General features: G+C 34.9%; 1 long non-coding RNA gene across 2 annotated transcripts in view; it reads left to right on the top strand.

Moving 5' to 3' along the window:
* Positions 1-12,310, top strand: part of LOC131101533 (uncharacterized) — a 36,584-nt gene extending 24,274 nt beyond the window's left edge. For both annotated transcript variants that reach the window (XR_009119220.1, XR_009119218.1), the window contains exon 7: positions 10,769-12,310. This is a non-coding gene — a long non-coding RNA (uncharacterized LOC131101533). The remainder of the gene's footprint in view (positions 1-10,768) is intronic.
* Positions 12,311-12,876: the final 566 nt, after the last annotated feature.

Raw genomic sequence — 12,876 nt, 5'->3', positions numbered from 1 at the left:
GAATGGCTTTCATTGCCTGAAAATGCGCAATTTTCAATCAAAATTACCCGCAAAAATGCGACTTATACTGCAGTGCGACTTATGTATGTTTTTTGTCTACCTAATTATGTATTTTTGGCCTTGTGCTACTTATACTCCAGTGTGACTTATGTATGTTTTTTTTCACGTAATTATGCATTTTTGGCCTCGTGCAACTTATATTCCAGTGTGACTTATGTATGTTTTTTTTCTACCTAATTATGCATTTTTGGCCTTGTGCGACTTATACTCCAGTGCGACTTATGTATTTTTTTTTACCTAATTATGCATCTTTGGTCTTGTGCTACTTATACTCCAGTGTGACTTATGTAAGTTTTTTTTTTTAACATAATTATGCATTTTTGGCCTTGTGCTACTTATACTCCAGTGTGACTTAATGTAAGTCTTTTTTTTAAACATAATTATACATTTTTGGCCTTGTGCGACTTATACTCCAGTGTGACTTATGTATGTTTTTTTCTACCTAATTATGCATTTTTGGCCTTGTGCGACTTATATTCCAGTGTGACTTATGTATGTTTTTTTCTACCTAATTATGTATTTTTGGTCTTGTGCTACTTATACACCAGTGTGACTCATGTAAGTTTTTTTTAACATAATTATGCATTTTTGGCCTTGTGCGACTTATACTCCAGTGCGACATATGTATGTTTTTTTCTACTTAATTATGTATTTTTGGTCTTGTGCTACTGATACTCCAGTGTGACTTATGTAAGTTTTTTTTAACATAATGATGCATTTTTGGCCTTGTGCGACTTATACTCCAGTGCGACTCCAGTGCAAGGTGCGCTTTGCCTGCGCCGAGAATAGACCAGGTCAGAGCTGGCGCGTTTGGCACGATGTTTTGTCACAAAATTGTCACTGCGCCAATCTGAAAATGTGAACCTCTCCTAGTGCGCCTCCACAGTGGTGCGCATGACAGAATTACCACTCCATGGGCTCCTCCACCCTGTGATTTCCCAATGTGTCGAGATGCTACCATACGCTACGTCAGCTCGCCAACCCCTCCTGCTAGCTTGACATTGCTAAACACTTTTATGCCGCATGCTAGCCCTGAATTAAAAAGCTAAAGTTCTGACCAGAACCATACATATTTAACATCCATGAACGATTGTATTCATGTTAGAACAACACATTCATTTTATGATGCCGTGACTTAATCAGTAACTCTGAGAAGATAACGCCTTCCGCCAAAAGACAAGAGTCAAATTAAAGGAAAAAGTTGTAGTCATCAGGGTTTTTGTATCTAATGATAGAAATTTCACCCCATGTAGATGAAACACATCAGCTTCTTGACAACATTTTTGTTCCACGCCATTAATCTGCAGAGACTTCCTCGGTGGAGAAAAACAAAATGGAATTAATTAGGACCATGCAGGAAACCAAGTTGAGGAATTAATAAAATAGCGTTTGCTCGTTAATGGACACTAAACAAATGATGCCATTACTCTTTAAAAGGGTTGGCTCGGTGCGCTGGGGCTCGTTTCTGATTCAATTACAATGCGGAGGGAACGCCGTCTACGTTTCTTAAATGAGCTTTCAATGAGAAAATATAACTAGGAATTATAACGTGGGTCCCGGGGAACAAACCTTAGCGTTTTTGCTTAGGAATTTTACTTTGTGTGCAAGTTGTGGCTTGCTTTTTAGGACAAGTGTTTTACTTTACTAAGTCAAATTACGCAATTCTTTGCATCTAGAATGACAACAGGCAAAAAACAAGACTTGGATTTAGTGTAGAAAAAATGTGACTGGATTCCAGACATATCTAGACATTGACACAAAACCGTTCATTTCAGTGAACCGGATCATTCTGGTTAATTCAGTAAAAAGATCCGTTCATTTCAGTCATTTCGGTCAATGGGTTGTTAGCATGTGACAGCTCTGTCTCCCGTTTCTATGCTCTTATTTTGTCTAAGTGTGACTTATGTATGTTTTTTTCTACCCAATTATGCATTTTTGGCCTTGTGCAACTTATACTCCAGTGAGACTTATGTATGTTTTTTTTTACCTAATTATGCTATTCTGGCCTTGTGCGACTTATACTCCAGTGCGACTTATGTATGTTTTTTTTTTACCTAATTATGCATTTTTCGCCTTGTGCAACTTACAGTATACTCCAATGTGACTTATGTATGTTTTTTTGTACCTAATTATGCATTTTTGGCCTTGTGCGACTTATACTCCAGTGTGACTTATGTATGTTTTTTTTAAATCTAATTATGCATTTTTGGCCTTGTGCTACTTATACTCCAGTGTGACTTGTGTATTTTTTTTTTACCTAATTATGCATTTTTGGCCTTGTGCGACTTATACTCCAGTGTGACTTATGTATGTATGTTTTTTTTTTTTTTTTACTAATTATGCATTTTTGGTCTTGTGCAACTTATACTCCAGTGCGACTTATGTATGTTTTTTTTTTTACCTAATTATGCATTTTTGGCCTTGTGCGACTTATACTCCAGTGTGACTTATGTATGTTTTTTTTTTTTTACCTAATTATGCATTTTTGGCCTTGCGTGACTTATACTCCAGTGTGACTTATGTATGTTTTTTTTCTACCTAATTAGTGCGACTTATGTATGTTTTTTTTAACCTAATTATGCATTTTTGGCCTTGTGCGACTTATACTCCAGTGTGACTTATGTATGTTTTTTTTTTTACCTAATTATGCATTTTTGGCCTTGCGTGACTTATACTCCAGTGTGACTTATGTATGTTTTTTTTCTACCTAATTAGTGCGACTTATGTATGTTTTTTTAACCTAATTATGCATTTTTGGCCTTGTGCTACTTATACTCCAGTGTGACTTATGTACGTTTTTTTTTACCTAATTATGCATTTTTTGCCTTGTGCAACTTATACTCCAGTGTGACTTATGTACGTTTGTTTTTTTACCTAATTATGCATTTTTGGCCTTGTGCGACTTATACTCCAGTGTGACTTATGTATGTTTTTTTTTTTTACCTAATTATGCATTTTTGGCCTTGCATGACTTATACTCCAGTGTGACTTATGTATGTTTTTTTAAATCTAATTATGCATTTTTGGCCTTGCGTGACTTATACTCCAGTGCGACTTATGTATGGTTTTTTCTACCTAATTAGTGCGACTTATGTATGGTTTTTTTTAACCTAATTATGCATTTTTGGCCTTGTGCTACTTATACTCCAGTGTGACTTATGTACGTTTTTTTTTTAACCTAATTATGCATTTTTGGCCTTGTGCGACTTATATGCCAGTGTGACTTATGTATGTTTTTTCCAACCATTCAATGATGAGTTCTTTGGTGATGTAGTTCCTTTTTAACTATACTACTACCTTCTTCATGTCATATTAGTACCAAGGTTATGAAAGATGTTCAGTCCATTCCTTAAATCACCATCAACTTAGAGAACTATCGGTGCGGTGGCCTGGTGTTTAACATTTACCAGCATCCGTTCCAACAAGTCAGCACGGCCTTGACCGTGTCCGTCGCCGTTATTCTTGCCGCACACCCTCGCAGCTCTGCCGACTTAAGGAACGGGAATGGATTTGAGCCTGAGGCTAAAGATAATGCTCTTAATCTCTGGACTCCACCGTGTGAGCGCGGCTGTGCGCCGTCCACAAACATGGCCGTCTGACCACGGCGCCGGCTTGTTGCTAAAGGCCAAAAGAGACACATCCCGTCGCCCCACTCGCGGTGCTAGGTGCGGCATGCACAGCCACGGGGTGACAAGTGATGGGGTGATGGGGTCAAACGGAGGGGGTGGAAGGGGGGGGTGATGAGTCGGAGGGATATGAGGGTCTGCCTTACCTGAAGACACTGAGACCTTCCTCTAATCTACTCAGGGAGAAAATTGCAGAGCTCAATTTAAGACCTAACCCATGAAATTAACACCTCCAGCTCTCTTTTTTTTTTTTTTTTTTGCTACCAAGAGTGATTTCACAGAACGGGTAGCCCTCTTTTAAACTTCTCAAAGTGAGCGAGGCCCCGGAATTCATTTTGGGGCTTCACGTTATGTTGTCCGACTTCTATATGGAGGTTAAACATACATACAGGGATGCAGGTTATACGGGAAATCGGATTCCGTTTACTGACTGGAGCCAATCTGAGTCACGTATTTGGGTCCACGTATACATGGGTCCATGTATACATGGGTCCACGTATACATGGACCCAAATATTCCAATTGCGTTCGGTTTATTTGCTCAAACGGAAAGAATTTAACCTTTGTATACACCTCATTCCGAAAGAAAAGTACCAATCTGAATGAATATATAATCGGATTCATCCATTTTTCTCCGCTTATCCAGGTCCGTGTCGCGGTCCCCGGCCACCTCCTCCAGCTCCACCGGGAGGACACCAAGGTGTTCCTTGCCCAGCTGTGAGACATAATCCCTCCAGCGTGTCCTAGGTCTGCCCCCTGGGTTTTTTCCCGGCTGGGCATGCCCGGAACACCTCACCAGGTCTGGTAATCCTGGCGTCCTGGTAATCAGATTCCCAGGGGTGGAATATTCCTTTCCCCAATCCGATTGAGGTATCTTGTATATATAATGTAATATATTATAATATATATTATAATATATATAATAATATAACAATAATAATAACTACTAAACACAGATTTTAAACACATAGATATATATTTTTTTTAATTTTTCTTTTTCTTTTTTTTGTCACGTACCGAAGTACGAGGGGATACGACCATACAGATTATCATGATTAACTGGTTCTAGACCTGACCGTGGTAAGTGAAATTTCACCAAGTAGTATTTCCTTTACTTCATTTAACCATTTTTTATGCTTGAAAATGCATAATTTTAATTTTAATTTTAATTTTAATTTTAATTTTAATTTTAATTTTAATTTTAATTTTAATTTTAATTTTAATTTTAATTTTAATTTTAATTTTAATTTTAATTTTAATTTTAATTTGTTCACTTCCTGCTTTCCTAAAATAATTTAAGTTTGTTTTTTGTTTTTGTTTTTTTTTTATTTTAATTTTTATTTTTATCCTCCGAAGTATCGGATGACATTTTTAGCTAATTGGTTGTTTTTAGCCTTATGCATTATTGTAGCTATTAATTTTTTATATTTTGGAAAAACCCTAATATAGGAAAGCCTCAAAATCCAAAGTGTGATCCAAAGTGATTGTATTTAAAATTAATGTACTTAAGTGCCTTTTAGAACCACCTATTATAATATAATATAATAATAATATATTATAACAGCTGACATGTGTATATCAGTTACACTGATACTTATATATTATATATTATATAATATACACTTATATATTAAGTGTTATATGAGAATATAAACGGTAACGACTATTATAAGAACCGGTGTAAGAGTTCAAATTAGTTCCCACTTGACGATGGCAGCCATTGGATGTTCCATTTTGATGATGGTTCCATTGTTAATAGATTCCTATTATGTCTGATTGCTTAATTAGGACCAGCAAAGGGATAAAAGGTTAAGACTAAATAAAGAACTCCCACTTTCTCTCTCTCTCTCTCTCTCTTTCTCTCTGCGATTGTCAATATCGATGTCATTCATCGACGAACCAATCAAAAGGTTGACCACGTGACACATTTAAAGCCGTCAACTCAAACTCTCCGCTGATGTCTCGTTATCCCCTTTGCAGAAAATTGCAGCCATCCTGAACAGAATTTCAATGATGCACTTCTGAAAAAAAAAAAAAAAAAAAACATTTGCTAGGATTAAAGATGTGACAAAGGCCACTCATTGCAATCAAGGGACGCTGATTAGCGCTTTAAAACACCAGGACAAAACCATGCGTTCAATAATAAATGTCTTTACCTTTTTACGCATTTTTAACGCAGTGCATTTATCGGAACAACACAACAATATCGGAACAAAACAAAAGGGGAATTAACTACATTTTTCCAAATATTAATTGCATTTAAAGTCAGATATGTATGACTTACTGTAGTATATGTCAGGGGTGGGCAAACTACGGCCCGGGGGCCACATCCGGCCCGCCAAGTGTTTGAATACGGCCCGCCCAATCTTTCAAAAGTATTTCATTTAAACTCAACATACAACCTGGCATCATGGCCTGAGCCAACCTTTTGATGGTTGTATCAATTTCGTTTTTTGACATGGTCTGTTGTTTACAAAGTGCTCCTGAAAAAAGGGACACAAGCACATAATAATAATAATAATAATTATTATTATAATAATAATAATTATTATTATTATTATTATTATAATAATAATTATTATTATTATTATTAGATTATTAGATTATTATAATTATTATTAGAACTATTGTGATTATTATAATTATTATATTAATGCTAATTATTATATTAATTATATATAATATTATTGTTATAATTGCATATTTTACATAATAATAATATAATAATTATTATTTTAATTTTATTGTAATTATTATAATATTTTATTATTTTTAAAATATTTAAATCTAAATATAAAATAATAAATAATAATAGCAGATTGCATGACAATTTTACAGATACAATAATACCAGGTGGACTGTTACGTGTAAAATATATATAGTCTGCCCCCCCCCCCCCCCCCCCCCCCCCCCCGTAAATTTTGTCATATCAATGCGGCCCGCGAGTCAAAAAGTTTGCCCACCCCTGGTATATGTGGTGTGCATTCAGGGCCAGCAGAGCCTTCTCCGCTGGCCTAGTCATTAGCACAGCATTTACTGACATACATTTATTCATATAATTTAAAATTAGTATTTTGTTTCCGGCCCCTGTCATATACATACTATTATATTATGATAACGCTGTTTTTTCTTTTTTTTTTTTTTTTTAACCAATCAGACTTCAGATATGCCTCTCAGGGCCAGCATGCAGGCTCCCGCTTTTGATTGGTTAATCAGGCATTCAGTCCTGATTGGTTGATTATATAACATTTGTCATGTTATCAGATAAATAAAGCGCCAAAAAAAAGAGTGGAAAAATAGTCAAAAATGTTATTTTTGACTATTAATGTTAATGTTTTTTAATGTTATTTTAGTTTAATTAATAACTAATAATAACGAATAATTTTTCAAATATATTTAATAATATATCAAATATATTTAATAATAAATGTTATAATATATATAATATAAATATTCATTCATTCATTCAGGGTTGAATTCCACCCTCGGCCGTCTCTGTGTGGAGTTTGCATGTTCTCCCCATGCATGCGTGGGCCATCACTAAACTCATCACACAGCAACCTAACACTCCCAAGTTATAACTAATAACTATACAAACATATACAAATATATTGGCTGCACGGCGGTCGAGTGGTTAGCGCACAGAACTCACAGCGAGGAGACCAGGGTTCAATTCCAACCCTCGGCCATCTCCGTGTGGAGTTTGCATGTTCTCCCCGTGCATGCGTGGGGTTTTTTTTTCCAGTTACTCCGGTTTCCTCCCACATTCCAAAAACATGCTAGGTTAATTGGCTACTCCAAATTGTCCATAGGTTTCCTCCCTAACAGCACTCGATTCATCACACTGCAACTTAATACTCAAAAGGTGTATAAACAATACTAATACTAATTTATACTAATACTAAAATACTAATTTCGCAAGGGGGCAGCACAGCTAGGAGACCAGGGTTCAATTCCAACCCTCGGCCATCTCTGTGTGGAGTTTGCATGTTCTCCCCGTGCATGCGTGGGTTTTCTCCGGGTACTCCGGTTTCCTCCCACATTCCAAAAACATGCTAGGTTAATTGGTTACTCCAAATTGTCCATAGGTTTCCTCCCTAACAGCACTCGATTCATCACACTGCAACTTAATACTCAAAAGGTGTATAAACAATACTAATACTAATACTAATTTATACTAATACTAAAATACTAATTTCGCAAGGGGGCGGCACAGCTAGGAGACCAGGGTTCAATTCCAACCCTCGGCCATCTCTGTGTGGAGTTTGCATGTTCTCCCCGTGCATGCGTGGGGTTTTCTCCGGGTACTCCGGTTTCCTCCCACGTTCCAAAAACATGCTAGGTTAATTGGCTACTCCAAATTGTCCATAGGTTTCCTCCCTAACAGCACTCGATTCATCACACTGCAACTTAATACTCAAAAGGTGTATAAACAATACTAATACTAATTTATACTAATACTAAAATACTAATTTCCCAAGGGGGCGGCACAGCTAGGAGACCAGGGTTCAATTCCAACCCTCGGTCATCTCTGTGTGGAGTTTGCATGTTCTCCCCGTGCATGCGTGGGGTTTTCTCCGGGTACTCCGGTTTCCTCATTACATTAGAACTCCTACTACTATAACTGCGATAAAGTAGGGTTTACTGTATATCATACCGGTTGATATGTCGGTAACGAAGTGTCGCACGATGTCGGCGATACGTAAGAAAGTCGCTATTGAGCACTCAATAGCAATAGTAACTATTAAAAAATAACACTTAACACGAGAAGCAAAAGACGCACAACGACATCGACCGACGTCATGTCAGCGGGGGGGGGGGGGGCACGCTACTTAACAGCCCCGTATTGAAAACCGGCGAGTTTGTGAACGCGCGTCGGCGTGTCCGTTTGAAAAGCGAGCGTTGGTGTTCGCCCATGAAGCGGAATTGCTCACGGTGGGACAGATAGGGAGCAGCTGTGGGTAATTGTTTTGCTCAGTTGCTGAGGCTCATCCTGGCCCTTTATAGATAAGCTGGAGTAAATCTGCCTTGATGTCCTGAGAGAGGAGGAGAGAAGATGGAAAAACAGAGGAGAGCAAACACGGGGGCCTCGCTTGCTTCGAGTTTCAAATGATTCTTCAAGACCCCCAAAGCGTCAAATGACTTTTAGAATCAAGTAAAAGGGAAAGGGAAAAGGCTTTGCTGGACCGCTCCTCCAGACTCCTACGCACAATGCTTCATACTAGTATGTTGGATCATATCCATAAGTGGCAAAATACATAGAAATATGAAAGTCGTGTCAAGCGATGGACGGCAACGCCTGGAAGATAGCATAGTGTAAGCACCAAGGACCAAGGACGGGCCATTGTTCTACAAGATGCACACAATATTACTTATATAAATATAATGAATAATAATATAATAATGAATAATAATGAATAATATAATAATATAATATAATAATAAAAAATAATAATTTTCGTACATTTTGACTTTCTCAATATAATTTTTTTATCATTATTAATACTCTCTTACATGAAGATGTAAAACAAAACGTGGTCAAAATATACTCATCAAGCCCGAGTGGCACACTAATGCAACGTTAGCATGCTAAACTAAGCTAACATTGCTAGTTTCCATTCAGGTTCCGCCACCTTCTGCCGATGTTTTAGCGCCATTTCAACATGTTTAGGTCGGAATGGTTGCGATGTTTGTAATGAGATTCCGCCATGATTTTGCTATTTAGCTATTTAGCATGATTAGCTATCGATTTAGCTATTATAACTACTCCCCATGACAACATTCATTCACATGTCAATTTCTGTGGGATTCTGCGTTAAACAGTAAATTACGTTTTCTGAAAATCATACAGCACTCGATTCATCACACTGCGACTTAATACTCAAAGGTGTATAAACAAATACACAAATATGCCCCTAACATGTCGAATGGTTAGCATGTAGGCCACACAGTTAGGAAATCGTGAAGACGTGGGTTCGATTCTCGTTGTGGAGTTTGCATGTTCTCCCCAAAAGCATGCTAGGTTAATTAGCGACTCCAAATTGTCCATAGGTATGAATGTGAGTGTGAATGTCAAGGACCAAGGACGGGCCATTGTTCTACAAGATGCACACAATATTACTTATATAAATATAATGAACTGATAATGTAACAATAGTACAGTATAGTACAGTCGTCCCTCTAGAGCACGTTTTTTTTTCAGAAATTAATTAATCAATGATCACTCTATCATGGTAGAAAATGGTCTATTTTTAGTCAAAACATATGAAACTACAAGTGAAATGTAGTATTCTGGTCACTAGGTGGTCACATATTTCGCATCAGGATTGTGAATGATGGGCAAAATAAATTAAAAAAAATGTAAAGGTTAGCTAGGAAACATACAATACAAGCACCAATATTCATTCATTCATTCATTTTCTACCGCTTATCCTGACGAGGGTCACGGGGAATGCTGGAGCCTATCCCAGCTGTCTTCGGGCGAGAGGTACACTCTGGACTGGTGCCCAGCCAATCACAGGGCACATATAGACAAACAACCATTCATACTCATGAGGAATTTATTATTTATTATTATTTATTATTGTTTTATTGTATTATTGTTTGTTATTATTATTTATAATTACTATTATTGTTATCTATTATTACTATTATTATTTATTATTATTTATTATTAATTATTAATTATTATTAATTATTAATTATTATTAATTATTATTTATTATTAATTATTATTATTTATTATTATTTATTATTAATTGTAATTATTAATTATTAATTATTAATTATTAATTATTAATTATTAATTATTAATTATTAATTATTAATTATTAATTATTATTTATTATTTATTATTTATTATTTATTATTTTTTATTATTATTTATTATTGTTTTATTGTATTATTGTTTTATTGTTTGTTATTATTGTTTGTTATTATTATTTATTATTACTATTATTGTTATCTATTATTACTATTATTTATTATTTATTATTTATTATTTATTATTTATTATTTATTATTTATTATTTATTATTTATTATTTATTATTTCATTCATTTTCTACCGTTTTTTCCTTACCAGGGTCGCGGGGGTGCTGGAGCCTATCCCAGCTGTCTTCAGGGCGAGAGGCGGGGTACACCCTGGACTGGTGGCCAGCCAATCACAGGGCACATATAGACAAACAACCATTCATACTCATGAGGAATTATTTATTATTTATTATTATTTTTGTTATTAATGATGATGTATTATTATCATTTATTATGATTTAGTATGATTTATTGTTTATTAATATTTATTATTATTTGTTATTATTGTGTTATTAATTATGAGTTATGATTTATTATTGTTTATTATGATTTATTATTATTTATTGTTGTTTATTATGATGTATTATTATTTATTATTACTATTATTGTTATTATTGTTATTATTGTTATTATTAATTATTATTATTTATTTTTTGTGTGTGCTCCGGCAACTAAAAGAGTCCTTTGAACCTCGTCGGCGCGTCGGGAAGTGAATACTCCATCAACAGCGGCGTGCTGGAAAACCAGCGACCGGGTCGGCGGAATCCTAGATAAACATAGTGGAGATGCTGCCCGCTGTCAACAGGCACATTCATAGGCAGACAATGGCGCTCTGATCAGAACAATGATTATCTGGGTCTTCTGCCCCCCCCCCCCCCCCCCCACCCCCACCCCCCTGTCATTGGCAGCCCACTTTCTCCTATCCCTATCATTTTAATTAATTGTGTGATATTTCCAGAAGTCTGGCTTGTATGGAAGCCTAATGAGAGAGCTCATCAAAAGACACACAAGCCGGCTGGCATGATGTAGTGTACTTTTTAGCCTTCAAGCCAATTACTTGCTTTTCTTCGTTTCTCATCATCATAGCGTCCGGAACCACACACACAATAAAAAAATAAATAAAAAAAAAATCCTAGTTTGCCCAAGCAAAACTCGATTTGGTGTTTTTTTTTTTTCTTTCATTTAGTTCTTCCTTTGAGGTAAGATTTTTTTTATTTTTTTTTATTTGTTTGTTTCCGCTGTTTTTGATCTTGCGTACTGATAGCCATCTCAATGACTTTAATCAGCCATCCATCAATGTGACAATGCTGTGAAAAATAAAGGTTTCCAGGCGCGAGCTAATTAATCTGCCTGCGCCTGTCTGCCCCGCACTGCTCAATCATGGGAGTAAATAAAGGCAGTCATGAATGTAATTGTTTGTTTTCTGTGCATAGTTTTTTTGGGGGGGGCACCTTTTCAAGCCAAGGAGCTGTGGAAGTTGACCTTTCTCTTTCATTTGCCAAAAGGTATTGCACAAAAGCCAATGAGGCAGCTGCATACATAAATGTCAGCTTCCTGCAACGGTACGCTTATGTATGTGCAATATGCATAAAATGACAATTCCTATTCACAGGCTCTCTACATCTGCGGTAGGAACAGAAGATGGGGGTCCAGGATGGTCATGAGCGGTTCATTGACTTGACTCCTTTGGAGTCCCTTCGCTCTGTCGTGGTAATAAATCATGCATTATATAAATCATGAGTGGTTGAACTACTATATGGTGCATTTTTTGTAGCATAAACATGGATAAATGAACTAAACAAACAAATATCAATTATTCATAAGATGCATAAGATGTAATGTTACTTGTCACACAGAATATTGTTTATTTTTATTGTTTATTATTATTAATTATTATTTATATTATTATTTATTATTTATTATTATTATTTATTACTATTATTGTTAGTATTTATTATTATTAATTAGTATTTGTTGGTATTAATTATTTTTATTATTTATTTTTTATGTATTATTTATTATTATTTATTGTTGTTTATTATTATTATTTATTATTATTTAATTATTATTTATTATTATTATTTAATATTACTATGATTGTTATCTATTATTACTATTATTATTATTATTAATTATTAATTATTATTATTGGTTATTATTTATTATTAATTATTACTATTATTGTTATTATTTATTATTACTCTTATTGTTGGTATTTATTATTATTAATTATTATTTGTTGTTATTAATTATTATTATTATTTACTATTTATTTTTATGTATTTATTATTATTTAATTATTGTTTATTTATATTATTTAATTATTGTTTATTGTTATTATTTATTATTGCTATTATTGTTAGTATTTATTAATATTAA

The sequence above is a fragment of the Doryrhamphus excisus genome, chromosome 14 (assembly GCF_030265055.1).
Source record: "Doryrhamphus excisus isolate RoL2022-K1 chromosome 14, RoL_Dexc_1.0, whole genome shotgun sequence".
Lineage (NCBI taxonomy): Eukaryota > Metazoa > Chordata > Actinopteri > Syngnathiformes > Syngnathidae > Doryrhamphus > Doryrhamphus excisus.
Note: the sequence above shows the minus strand (reverse complement) of the source record. Positions and strands in the feature narration are given on the sequence as shown.